This window comes from Podarcis bocagei (assembly GCF_964188305.1).
Source record: "Podarcis bocagei genome assembly, chromosome: 14".
Lineage (NCBI taxonomy): Eukaryota > Metazoa > Chordata > Lepidosauria > Squamata > Lacertidae > Podarcis > Podarcis bocagei.
Window position 1 is genome coordinate 17,050,907 of NC_138139.1, and position 14,886 is coordinate 17,065,792.

Genomic DNA, 14,886 nt, shown 5'->3' on the forward strand with positions numbered 1-14,886 from the left:
GGGTAATCTGAGCTTGTTGCCGCTGAGCTCTCTGGTCTATCACTCTCACAGCCCATCTCGTCTTAGGCAAAGGTGGGTCAGGAATGCTGAATCTGCCAACTGTCTCTTCTCCTGGTGTTTCCGCTTCTAGCTATTCCTCACCCAGTATTTCCCAGCTTTTCCCCTCTGAACGATGCCCCTCTGCAAACCACTGTTCTAAATCAATACTGTCCTCCTGCCCTTGGGAAGGTTCAGGAGAAGAGGAGCGGCCCCCTCCATTCCTCTTCAGTCCAGCCCCTGACATCACCTATCACACAGATTAGGAACCACTGGTCTAGATCAAATGGCAGTGTGCACGCATGTATGTGATTCAGCCCTGCCTCGAGCGCTGGCTGGAACCCACAAGTCCCTTGCAAGGCAGAAGAACCAAAGCAAAAGAAAACCCATTTGTAGAAGCAAAGCTGGAGATCCATTTAAAATGAGCATACCATGAGCAGAGCAAACAGGACCGAAATGGGTGGCGCAAAAGTTATCAATTGCACTCTTAACAATGTACTGGGCATTAGCCTCCATTCATTTGACTGGTCAATCTTTTCTTCTTCTTCTTTCTTTTTGCCACAAAGTTTCCCTGGAACTCAATGTATCGATTCTGCTCATGCTTCAGTAAATGTTCAAACTTGACTTCAATGGATGAGTGAGTTTGCATTTCTGGCTGCTCAGTTTACTAGCAGGCAATGCTTTTAATCCCTACAGAGATGCTATTAGACATTGGTTGACCTGAAATTCACATGAGCTGGCTCAGATTCCAGCCCCGCTCTGCCCGACATGGATTGCCTTCATTTATATTATGCTTTTTAAGTAGTGTCTTGAGTTCATGTAACTTGCACTCCAGAGCAAGTTGTTAAGTCAACTGATCCTTGGGGAAGGGCGGGCAGCTTGGCAGAATAGCAAATTGTAAAGGAAGCATCATTAAAATAAATATTGATGGCTGCAGTCTCCCACCCTATTGACAGGAATTGGGTTTTTTAAATGTCTCCCAACACCCAGTCTGAACTGCATTAAGAATCAATCCCATTTGCTGTTTAGCTGGATGAACGAATCTAACAATTTCAGCTCATCTCAGTTTCTCATTTTTCCTATCTTAGAATTCAGTTCTTCACAATTCTGCAGCAATCTGCAAATTGCCGTTACTCTACCTGAAATGTAAACTGAAGGAAATGAGTTGGAGGTGGAATAATCTTATTCTGGTTTTCTCCCCAACCTTGTCCATTGCAAAGATACAGTGGACACATAAGCAGTTCCCATATATATGCATCGGATATCCAAGGCCCAGCTACTGGGGAGAAAAGTTGGACATCTAGAAATGTGACAACTCTAGGTAAAGGTAAAGGGACCCCTGACCATTAGGTCCAGTCGTGGCCGACTCTGGGGTTGCGGCGCTCATCTCACTTTACTGGCCGAGGGAGCCGGCGTACAGCTTCCGGGTCATGTGGCCAGCATGACTAAGCCACTTCTGGCAAACCAGAGCAGCGCACGGAAACGCCGTTTACCTTCCCGCCGGAGTGGTACCTATTTATCTACTTGCACTTTGACGTGCTTTCGAATTGCTAGGTTGGCAGGAGCAGGGACCGAGCAACGGGAGCTCACCCCATCGCGGGGATTCAAACCACTGACCTTCTGATCGGCAAGTCCTAGGCTCTGTGGTTTAACCCACAGCGCCACCTGAGTCCCTACAACTCTAGGAGTCTAGGAGACCTAACTGTGGTTTTTCAGTTCTGCTTATACCAAGAGAGATTGTTTGATTGTTATTTATTTATTTCTGGGATAGCTCAGTCAGTAGACCATGAGATTCTTAATATCAGGGTCGTGGGTCCGAGCCCCATGTTAGGCAATGGATTCCTGCACTGCAGAAGGTTGCACTAGATGACTCCTGGTCCCAACTCTACAGTTCTACGATTCGATGAAGTGTCATGGCCAAGTGGGGATTTAAATGCAGGTCTCCCAAGTCCTAGTCCAACACTGGATGGAAAAGACTCCAGGCAGTCTCTGAATGATAGGAAATTAATGAATACGGTTCTACGGTACGCAATAATGCTATTTTAGAGTTCAGAAAAATAATAACAGTAGGGCTCTGCCTCATCTTATTATTTTATTTTATTTCTTTATTGAATTCATATACCACCCTATATCCGGAGGTCTCAGGGCGGTTCACAGAAAAGCAGAAAAGATCACAATATATAAAATAAAAATAAAAAACAATAACACCCCCCCCCCAAGAACCACATTTTAAAAGGGTATAGGATGTCAGTCAGGTCAACCAAAGGCCTGGTTTAAAAGGAACGTTTTTGCCTGGTGCCTAAAGGTATAAAATGAAGGTGCCAGGCAAACTTCCCTGGGGGGAGCATTCCATAGATGGGGAGCCACTGCAGAGAAGGCCCCGTTCTTGTGTTACCACCCTCTGGACCTCTCGAGGAGGAGGCACACGAAGGAGGGCCTCAGAAGATGATTTCAGGGTCTGGGTAGGTTCATATGGGAAGAGGCAGCCCTTGAGGTCATAGCTGTCAACTTTTCCCTTTTTAAAAGGGAAATTCCCTTATTCCGAATAGGATTCCTCACAAGAAAAGGGAAAAGTTGACAGCTATGCTTGAGGTATTGCAGTCCTGAGCCATTTAAGGCTTTATAAATCAAAACCAGTACTTTGAATTGGGCCCAGAAACAAATTGGTAGCCAGTGCAGTCGGACCAGGATCTGTGTACAGTGGTACCTTGGGTTACAGACGCTTCAGGTTACAGACGCTTCAGGTTATAGACTCTGCTAACCCAGAAATAGTACCTCGGGTTAAGAACTTTGCTTCAGGATGAGAACAGAAATCGTGCGGCGGTGGCAGTGGGAGGCCCCATTAGCTAAAGTGGTACTTCAGGTTAAAAACAGTTTCAGGTTAAGAATGGACCTCCAGAATGAATTAAGTTCTTAACCCAAGGTACCACTGTAATATGCTCAAATCGTCTTGCTCCGGTGAGCAACCTGGCCACTGAATTCTGCGCTAGCTGAAGTTTCCGAATCGTCTTCAGAGGCAGCCCTACGTATAACACATTGCACTAATTTAACCTTGAAGTTACTGGAGCATAAACAGCAGTAGTTAGGCTATCCCTGTCCAGTTAGGGGCATAGCTGGGCCACTGCCAAAAGCTGATGGAAGGCACTCCAGGCCATCTTGCCATAGTGACCAGATTCCCCTGGCACCCATAAGCAAGGTCTCCTCAGTAGGCTTGGGAGGGGCTTGCTGCTTAGAACAACCCATGGGTACACCAGCAGCAGCTTTCCCAAATATTATGTCAAGTTTGGTACCCACTCTAAGACCCCTATTACTCAGCGTCTATGTCCATGCACAATGAATGAAGTAGAGGACTTCATACATTTCTTTTTTTACTGCCCTATTTATGAGCCAATAAAATCTAAGCTCCTCCTCTTGATCCCATCCACCATTACGTCTAAGGAAGACTGTTTGAAATCGCTTCTTGTGGACGCAAATCCCCAAATTTCACGTGGGGTGGCAATCTTCATAGTGCAGGCTCTGAAACTCAGAGCTACTCTGACAGGGTAGTGTGTCCTAGACCTGGACCTGTTTTAATTCTTTTTATTACATTCTCTTTTTTTTTTTACTCAATGTACCGAGCTTATTCTGGGGCCATTTTATGCTTTATATATATCCGCATATTAGTTTTCTGGCGCTGGCAACTAAATCTTTGCATTATTGTCTTAGGGTAATTTAAATGTCATTACGCCAGCAATATCGCCTTGAATTTTGCTTGGTTGCTTGTCTCTAGCATTTTTGTATTGTCTTATTTTGCTACGGCTGTATGCTAATGCAATAAAGGTTTGATGATGATGATGATGATGATGGTACTCAATGGAAGTCCTGCTGCGCCAGCAAACGGGAATATTTGCATCACACTATGCACCACCCGGCTTTGCCCCATTGAAGCACACGCACCCTGATAGCAATTCCTGAGGCAGTCATTTCTGACATTTTCGTGTGTGCGCGCGCGCCTTTAAGATCAGCATTCATCTTTAAGAGGCACTCGTCCTTCTGGACAACTGACTGGTGTCTATGGAGTATTGCACTCAGCGATTAAATTGGATGGCTCTCTCTCTCAAAGCCTACCCATCTTTCGCCAAAGGAAACAAACATAAGAGCACAGAAGCAGGTTTTATTGTTTGCCGCTGTGTCCTCCACCTGGCTGGTTTTTACAGCACTTCTAAAGCAGCTCCTTTCTGTGCTGAGGCTCCCCCCTCCGTAAAATCTGTCTAGCGCAATAATCATAGGAGGTCACTGCCACCTGTGGCCCAGAGTCAGTATCACAGTCTGCTGCAAATATTCCCTACATGTAATCTATTGGGGCACTCTGGGATCTTGAGAGCGAGGAGGGAGAGATTAGCTCCAGTTTGCATTTAAAGGTGAACCGACCAAACCGGCGCTTTCCACAACAATATGTGAATTGAAACCCCGACATCCTGCCTGGAAACTTGGAGAGTCGCTGCCAGTCAGTGTAGGCAGATCAAGGGTCTGACTCAGTATAAGGCTGCTGTATACTGGAATAGACCACCAGACCACCTAAGCCTATTGGAGTTGCGTGGCAAGTTCCTGCCTCCCCCCATGGAAATAAAGACACGTGACAACATTGTATTAGGTTAATGGGCTAAAATTGGCCACAACTTTATCGGTTATAGGTAAGAGCGATATTGGCTTAGGCATTGGTCGTATCAGACTATCTGGCTTTAGCCTGTTTGCATGAAGACCGGGAAGGGATAACACCAGTAGGGGGAGCCCTGCTGATGAACATCAACTAGGTACTCCCCCGGGGTCACCGCTCGGGGGCGCGCTTTAGGCCCTGGCCTCCATAGGCTTCGGACGAGGCAACGCCCCCCGGAATCCTTTACCGGGCTACCCTTCAGTAAATGGGGGAGGTGATGGCTCTCCTCCCCCCCACCACATCTGCATAACAATACCCCTACCAATGCCTAACCGCCAAAACCAAAGGAGTTGCGACAATTTGCTACAAGGTAGGCGAAAAACCAAATGGCTGGTGCCAATTTGCTAAGTGGAAAAAAATTCCTACCAGGCCCCTTAATGGCGACCGACCAAGGTCCATAGCAAGGTCAAAGAGAAACCTTAAAGGGCAGGCAGGTGGGAAACAACAGCAGCTGCGCAAGCAAAAGAGGGAGATCCTGGGTTGGCTGGCTCGGGGGATGACGCAGCCGGAGGATTCCCCTGATCGTGCGGGGGTTGGAAACAGCCTCCGTGCGCGAGATTGGGTGCGTGAAGCCCGCAACCCCACCCCCTCCTTATGTCGGAAGTGGCTTTGTAATCCAACAGCATCTGCAGGGCACTAGATTGGCTACCACTGATTTACAATAGGGAGACAAACGAAAGACTTCATCCATTCCTATTTATCTCTCCCACCCCGCTTCCCCCACCCCAAGGCATCTTAGGGCAGAATGTGCGGCTGCTTTTCCCTGTCTCCCCACAACAACCCTGCGAGGCAGGTTAGGTTTGAAAGATAGAAACTGATCCAAATTAAGCTCTGTGGCTGAGCAGACATTTGAACCCAGATCTCCCTGATAAAAGTCGAGCTCTCCGGTCACTATTCCACACTAGGTATGGTTACTGCCTTCTCCACTGCAAAGCAGTAAGCCAGGTGTAGCTCCTTGAGCACTACAGTGTGGTGCAGTGGTTAGAGCACTGGACTAGGGCCTGAGGGTTCAGGATTCAAATCCCCACTTGGCCCTGACACTTACCGGGTGGTCTTGGGGCACTCACAATCTCTTGGCCTAGCCTACCTTGAAGGTTGTTGTTAGGACAACAGAGAGGAGGAGGCGGCAGAAGAAGAAGAGCGCCATGTACATCACCTTGAGCTCCTTGGAGGAAAGGTGAGAGATAAATGCAATAAATAAATATAAATAAGGCTGGAGGCAAGGGCAATGTTGCTTGCAACATTCCTGTTATTTGTGTGTGTGCTTGTTTCATTTATAAATCACTTCCTATGAAACATCAGGATGAAATGAACAATAAAAACATCAACATTTTTTTAAAAAAAAATCACACACAAACACAAATTCAAATCCAATTGCTTCCTAACCATTCATATTATACCATAATATCTTAGTCTAAGATTCTCTGTTCTTTTTATTTATTTTATTTTTCACTTCTTCTTTTGCTAGCGCAGCTTACCCCTTCTGGAAGCACTTTTTAAAGCAGATTGGCTTTTTCCAGCAGGTTTGTATGTTTTGCCCTTGTTTTCATCTAAGATTCAGTAAAAGTGTAATTCAATTGAGTTTGCTTGCATGCTTCCATATATTATGGGGACCCCGACCCCCAGAATACATCTCAATGTTCGTTTTATGGATGAGATGGGTCCCCCTCCCAATAAATAAATAAATAAGATTTGGCAAAGGACGATTATCGAAACCTGTTTTTGTGAACCTTTGTGAACCAGAGGTTCTGTGGACCATTTCCATATTTAACATCTGTGAGCCATCACACTTTTCCTGTTGTCTCACCAATCGGCGGACCTAACATGTGATGATTCCCAGATGTACAAGCCAGGCAGTTCCCAAAAGGCCTATTGAGTTTCACTGAAAGCAAAACAGCATCCTTGCCATGAAACATTCGTTAATGCAAGAGACACAGATATTCACTAGTGCTGGGAATGATGCACAAATATTTTTAAAGTATGAGGCAAGACAAGCTTTGTGTGGACGTGCGCCGGACTGAGATTGCAATTGAGCGTCCCAACCGTTAAACCGTCTCTTGCTGCCTGCAGACAAGGAGGCCAAATCCAGGAAATGGAGGGAAATTATAAGAGGAAGAAGTGTGAGGGGAAGAGAGGCTTTGTGCTGCTCATCGGGCAATGGCTTTTTCCACCTGCTTGTCCCATCTTCTAGCCCTAGAAGCATAGGAATTCGTTCATCCCCCCAAAAAAATATAGTCTGGCCCCCCACAAGGTTTGAGGGACAGTGGACCATCCCCCCTTGCTGAAAAAGTTTGCTGACCCCTGTTCTAGACCATTTAAGAAGTGACCTACCTCAGCGACCTGCGGGTGGGTAGCCCTTTCAATTTCCCACAATGTCCCCCACAGAGTCTTGCTCCAAAGGATTGTGGGAAATAAAAATGGAAGAGGGCAAAATAGAAACCAACAGAGCCCAACTGAGGTTAGCGTGCCCTAACCCTAACCCTAACCCTCCTCAAAGATGGAACCTATCTTGGCATGTAGTTGCCTTTGGAAAAAAAGAAAGAAAGCTAGGATTCCCTCTGGACTCCAGCACAGTAGCACAGGTGTCGGGTGAGGAACTGTCCATACCTGGCAAAGGGGGCAGCAGGGGGGTCTGTACTGCTGCCCAGTGGCTGCTGTGTGTCAGGGGTTGGGATTATGGGCAGCAGGGGAGCTTTAGGGTGGCATGGCGGTTGCTGGGTGTTTTGGGCGCTGCAGGGGGTGGAGCCACTTCCTGTCCCTGCAATCAGTGGCTGCCCTAAAAACAACTCTGATTTCCCCCCAAAAGCTCAACAAGTTTGGTCCCCCTCAGACACCAGTGTGGGCAGTTTCTGTGTACAGGACACTGAGCCAAGGGGGCACCAAATTTTGGGCTCACACAAGGCACCTGTTAGAATTTCTGCTCCGTCATGGGTTGCAGTCATGGGATTGTTGTCTTTCACATGACGGTGTATGTTTTGACTCCACAAAGTGGGAAGTGACGGAGACAGGATGTTTGTGTTACTGTGTTGGGTGAAGTGGGACTATTGTCCTTTGTTCATTCTCTTTGCTGTCTGATGCTAGAGAGAGAGGGAGCCATGTTGCAGCGCTCCGTGTGTGTTTATATGTAAATAAAGTGGATTAGCCAAAATGCTGCGTTGCTGAGCTCTGTTACACAAGCTGCAAAGACTCTGCGAATCCCTAAGTGTGCCGGTGTCTGTTGCCATCGGTCGCTGTGATATTTGGGCTGAAGAAAGCTAATGAAGCTCCCAAACGATCGACCAGGAGGGAGAGAACAGGCCAATTGGGCATGTGTCTCTGCCAGGGTCCTACTCGAGTGTAGGATGAGCTCCTGACAGCACCATATTACTACTACTACTACTAATAATAATAATATTAATAATAATTTATTATTTATACCCTGCTCATCTGGCTGGGTTTACCCAGCCACTCTGGGCAGCTCCCAACAGAATATTAAAACCATGATAAAACATCAAACATTAAAAACTTCCCTAAACTGAGCTGCCTTCAGATGTCTTCTAAAAGTTAGGTACAGTGGTACCTCGGGTTACATATGCTTCAGGTTACAGACTCTGCTAACCCAGAAACAGTGCTTCAGGTTAAGAACTTTGCTTCAGGTTGAGAACAGAAATCGTGCTCCAGCGGCATGGCAGCAGTGGGAGGACCCATTAGCTAAAGTGGTGCTTCAGGTTAAGAACAGTTTCAGGTTAAGTACAGACCTCCAGGACGAATTAAGTACTTAACCCAAGGTACCACTGTAGTTGTTTATTTCCTTGACATCTGGTGGGAGGGCATTTCACAGGGCGGGTACCACCACCGAGAAGGCCCTCTGCCTGGTTCCCTACAACCTCACTTCTCGCAGGGAGGGAACCGCCAGAAGGCCCTCGGAGCTGGACCTCAGTGTCCAGGCTGAACAATGGGGGTAGAGACGCTCCTTCAGGTATACTGAAGATTGCCAAAGTCCTGCTAGATTCTGTCATCTTGTTTAACTTAGCAAGTAAAACCTTTCTGGTCACCATTCTCTTTTAAAAAGAAAAGCTGGATTATTCCTAGGAACACAGGAAATTGCCTTATTCTGGTCCCCACCCCCTCGCTCAGTACCAGCTACAGTGGCGGGCACTGCTACTTGCTCTCTTGGTCATCAGCAAGGTTGGGGAATCTTGGGCACACTGCCCAAATGTAGCCCCTCAATCATCTTTATGTGCCCCTCAGAAATCTCTCAGGCCACACCCCCTCTTCCCAGGCCACATACTTCACTGACACCCTGAGTGTTTTTGCCAGGCTGGAATGTGCCCTTGACATCAGGCCTCTTCCTTCTCCAGAATGAGGACAGAGAGGGCAATGGGAATCTGCCTAAAGCTAAAATTCACATTTGACAACTCTACCCTATTTTGCTTCTAGCCACCATTGGCCTCTGGCAGGTTGGGCAGAAGGGAATTATGTCCCTCATGCTGTAAAACAGTGTTTCTCAAACTTGGGTCTCCTGCTGCTTTTGGACTACAACTCCCATCATCAAGGGTCAGGGATGATGGGGATTGTAGTCCAAAAACAACTGCAGACCCAAATTTGGGAAACAGTGCTTGGACTTCCCCAACCTTGGACTTCAGGATGAAATGCAACAGGGTTGCTTTTTGCATGCTTGAAGAATAAGCTGTCCTCTCAGATTGACTCCCCCCCCCAAAAAAAAGGTGCTTTTTGGTTCGAAGACTATACAGTATCTGAACTGTTTCTATTGGGTTGTTGTAATACTGATTCCTAGCCACCTCATGTATTTTGAGAGGCTGGCTGTACTTTTAAAAAGAAAAGAAATCTACACACCAAGAGGGAAATAAGTGAAGGCTTCTGCGCCATTATAAGCATGGCCCTTGCAGTTTTACTAAGCAGTAAGCCCCACTGTGCAATGGGATTAATCCTGGGAAACATATGTAGCATTGCAGCTTGAATGTTCCTGGAGAGGAGGGAATTTTGACAGGGGCAGCTTGTTCTGCAGGGGAAAACAAAAGTTGCACGTGCTAAAGTTCATTCCACCCAGCTCTTAAAAGGTGCGTGAAATCTGCCTTCTGTTACACATTCTCCCCTTGCTAAAATCTGCTGGGAAAATAAAGGAAGAGGGTGCAAAATAATGGAGCACTGTAATGGCCACAAACCAAAGCTGCTCCAGGGATGCTCAGGGCTTCTCAGACACTCTGCAGGGAGCTGAAGGGATGTGAGTGTGTGGAACTCCTACTTTGCATGCAGGAGGACTTCAATTCTTTTTTTTATTTTATTAACATATAAAACACATACATATACATTTGCACAATACACATACACAACACACTACCTTATTTTCATAACATAAAACATACCTACCTACCTATATTATACATATCAACATACAGTGGTGCCTCGCAAGACGAAATTAATTCGTTCCGCAAGTTTTTTCTTCTTGCGAGTTTTTCGTCTTGCGAAGCACGGTTTCCCATAGGAATGCATTGAAAATCAATCAATGCGTTCCTATGGAGACCGTCCGGGGACAGAGGGGAAGCGCCGCGGGCCTTCCCTTCTGTCCCTGGACCTGTTTTAAAGCAAGGGAAGGGGCAGCGGGGAGAATAGCTTCTCCCCGTTGCCGCCCCTTGGTTCAAAAGGGGTCCGGGGACAGAGGGGAAGGCGTGCGTGCGCCTTCCCCTCTGTCCCCGGAGATTGCGGGGCTGGCAACGGGGAGAAGCGATCTTCTCCCCGCTGCCCCTTGTTTCAAAAGACGTCTGGGGTGCGGGGGAAAGCTTCGTTTTGCGAAGCAAGCCCATAGGGAAATTCGTCTTGCGAAGCAACTCGAAAACGAAAAAACCTTTCGTCTTGCGAGTTTTTCGTCTCATGAGGCGTTCGTCTTGCGGGGCACCACTGTAGAAGAAGAAGAAGAAGAAGAAGAAGAGTTTGGATTTGATATCCCGCCTTTCACTCCCCTTCAGGAGTCTCAAAGCGGCTAACAATCTCCTTTCCCTTCCTCCCCCACAACAAACACTCTGTGAGGTGAGTGGGGCTGAGAGACTTCAAAGAAGTGTGACTGGCCCAAGGTCACCCAGCAGCTGCAGGTGGAGGAGCGGAGACGCGAACCCGGTTCCCCAGATTACGTGACTACCGCTCTTAACCACTACACACCTACCCCACACGGACACCCACCAAGTGACTTGACTTCCAGCCGATCTTGTTACGCTACTTTATTTTTCCAACTACTTAAACGCAATTCATGATTTCTTTAATCTCTTCTTCTATCTTAACTTTACTCTCCTTTCACTCTAAATCATTTTCTGGATTCACTCAGTATCTGTCAGAAATTCTACTTTTTCCACATAAATTTCGATGTATTCCTTAAAGATAGCCCACTCCTTATTCACTTTTTGTACCATATCTCCTCTTACTCCTCCCTGTTAGTTCGGCAATATGGAATATTCCATCATTTTAGATAACCAGTCTGTTTTAGTTGGGACGCTGCTGCTTTCCCAATTTTTAGCAATCAATAACTTTGCCGCCGTAGTTGCATACATAAATATTGGTCTGACTGTTCATTTTATTTCCTCTGACATGATATCTAGGAGAAAGGATTCTGGGTTCCCCCCCCCCAATGAAAATCTGAACATCTTTTTCACTTCGTTATATTTTCCCAGAATCCCACTATCTCTTTGCACTCCCACCACATATGTAGAAAGGTTCCTGCCCCATTGTTGCATCTCCAACAGACATCACTACAGTTTTTGTACGTTTTTGCCAATCTTGCCGGGGTCAGATACCATCTGTATTGCATTTTCATTACATTCTCTCTTAAATTATAGCATGCCGTAAATTTGATATCTCTTTTCCACAGCCATTCCCATGGGCTCATCATAATAAAGGTAAAGGTAAAGGGACCCCTGACCATTAGGTCCAGTCGTGACTGACTCTGGGGTTGCGGCGCTCATCTCACTTTATTGGCCAAGGGAGCTGGCGTACAGCTTCCGGGTCATGTGGCCAGCATGACTAAGCCGCTTCTGGCAAACCAGAGCAGCGCATGGAAACGCCGTTTACCTTATCGCAGGAGCAGTACCTATTTATCTACTTGCACTTTGACGTGCTTTTGAACTGCTAGGTTGGCAGGAGCAGGGACCAAGCAACGGGAGCTCACCCCACTGCGGGGATTCGAACTGCCGACCTTCTGATCGGCAAGTCCTAGGCTCTGTGCTTTAACCCACAGCGCCACCCGCGTCCCGCTCATCATAATAGTTTTCCCTAAATCCTGGGCCCACTTTACCATCACTGTCTTCACTTGCTCCTCCTTTACCTCCCATTCTAGGAGCAAATCGGACCTCCGTTCAATCTCTGGCATTTTCAGGCTGAGCTGGGAAACATCCCTGTCTGAAACCCTGGAGAGATGTTCCTAGTCAGTACATGCAAACAATGTGGCCAGATTCTGTATAAGGCCGTTTCCTATGTCTCCTGATGATCAGTAACAATGGTGGACGGCCTCCCTTGGAAGACAACTTCCCCACAATCACTTGCCCTGCAGTGCTGAGCTTCAGGAGTTTGAATGTGTTTGTCGTGCCCCACACACTGTCCCCTTGCGAAGGGACTAGGGGTCTCCTAACAACTCCCAGCACCCATAACCAACTACAGTTCCCAGGATTTGCAACGCGGGGGGAAGCATTGACTGTTTAAAGTGGTATGATAGTGCTTTAAAGGGATAGCGCAGATGTTGCCTGGCTGTGCCTCCACTAGAGCTCCATGGGAAGGATAGCTCAGGCAGTAGAGCATGAGACTCTTAATCTCAGGGTTGTGGGTTTGAGCCCCACATTGCGTGAAAGATTCCTGCATTGAAGGTTGGACTAGACGACACTCGTAGTCCCTTCCAACTCTGCAAGTCTGTGATTCTTTGATATGTGAGGGTTCCTGGGTGAACATCTAACGCGTCGGGTTTTCAGGGGTGGTTTATTATTATTCTTTATTGGACTTACTAGTCATGAGGTTTTCAAAAGCTGAACAAATGTAGGAGGTGCAAAGGTTCTCATGGCTTGAGCAGATGGGTTGCTGTGAAAAGTGTTCCCAGAAGGTAGAGAGTGGTTTGGGAGGTGGGGGCTGCAATAAATCATAGGGGCAATATTTGAGCTACTCAACAGATTTGCAAGCTTTGCAGTTCAGTCACTAGATGGGGCCAGAGCGCCACTGTCCTCACTTATCAAAACAGCTTGACATTTGCAGCCTTGCTGGTTACTGGCCAGCTATACTGCATGGCCTGTTGTTTTTGTCCATGGCGTTTTCTTGGCAGGGATACTGGACTGGCTTGCCAGTCCCCTGATGTTGGGAAAGATGGAGGGCACAAGGAGAAGGGGACGACAGAGGACGAGATGGTTGGACAGTGTTCTCGAAGCTACCAGCATGAGTTTGACCAAACTGCGGGAGGCAATGGAAGACAGGAGGGCCTGGCATGCTCTGGTCCATGGGGTCACGAAGAGTCGGACACGACTAAACATCTAAACAACAACAACAATACTGAATGGCAGGTTACTAGGGTGGACAGATGAAGATGACTAGGTTCCTGTACCTATAGCAGATGGAGAGAAGAGGGAATCAGAACTCTAAGAAAATTCTCTTTTGCATCATCGAAAGTTCACTAAGTGTCTTAATCCTGCTGCTTAGTCATCATTTAGGATTGGATTGTAAAAGCACACACTCTTATTTGGAAGTATGCGCAATTGAATTACGTAAGTGGGACTTTCTTCTGGGTACACATACATAGAACATTAATGCTGCTGCCCCCCCCCCCCCAGGATATGTTGGCAACTATGGGTGTCTTCACATTATCTTGATAATATCACATTATCATGGTATTATAATTGTTATTAATTAAATGTATGTACCGCCATATACCCATAGATCTCAGGGCCATAGGAGCCAACTGCTAGGAGTGGAGGGGTCTTCTGCTTCCCCCAATAAAATATTTGAGGGGGACCAAGCTCCCTCAAATCTGATGGGCATTGCCATTCAAATGGTGTGCTTGCACCATGTCATGTGATCAATGACGTGAAGAGGAGCTTACTTGCCCCCCCCCTGCATATTTTGTTCAAGTTGGCACCCCTGCTCACTGTGGTTCACAACTTAAAATGGCTAGTAAAGGTAAAAGGTAAAGGACCCCTGAACAGTTAAGTCCAGTCAAAGTCAACTATGGGGTTGTGGCGCTCATCTCGCTGTTAAGGCTGAACAGCCAACCTTCTGATTCTAAACCACTTGGGCTTGCCGATTGGAAGGTCGGCACGTTGAATCCATGCAACAGAGTGCGCTCCTGTTGCTCTGTCCCAGTTCCTGCCAACCTAGCAGTTTGAAAGCACACCAGTGTAAGTAGATAAATAGGTACCATTGTGGCAGGAAGGTAAATGGTGTTTCCATGAGTTCTGGCTTCCGTCACAGTGTTCCATTGCACCAGAAGCGGTTTAGTCATGCTGGGCACATGACCTGGAAAGCTGTCTGTGGACAAACACTGGCTCCCTCAGCCTGAAGCAAGATGAGCGCCACAACCCCATAGTCACCTTTGACTGGACTTAACCATCCTGGGATCCTTTAGTAAGGTAAGCCTAAAATGGCTCGAATTCACACTTTAGCTAGAGACAAATTTGGAATAGTTTAAGGACTCCAATCTACATGTTGCATGTCCAGTTTTTAAATCCATGTTCACTCATTATAAAAAATGCACATGGATGCTGTTCTCTGTTACAAAATATTACTGTTTGACTTGTTGTCTGTCAAACCACCTTCACAATGATTGGAGCCTTAAGCCATTCCTACCTTGTCTGTGACCAAGGTGTGAACACATTTGCAAAGGGGAAAAGGCATCCTCGCCCTGTCAACACCAGAACAGGAACACAAATGAATGAAGTCCTGCTGATGCATAGGCGCCGACTCCATGGGGCTTGAGGGGGCTCGAGCCCCCTCAAAAAATTTTTGGGGGGGCTCAGCCCCCCCAATAATCTCGGGCGCCCTTCCAGCAGAGCGCCGGGGGCGGGGGCTCCTGCCTCGCTGCTTCGCAGCACCACCGCCACTGCCAAGGCACTGCCGGGGGGAATTTCCTTCCTCCTGGCGGTTTCAGCCCCCGCGAGAACAGGGGAATCCCGACTGGCCACGCCTCCCAGCCA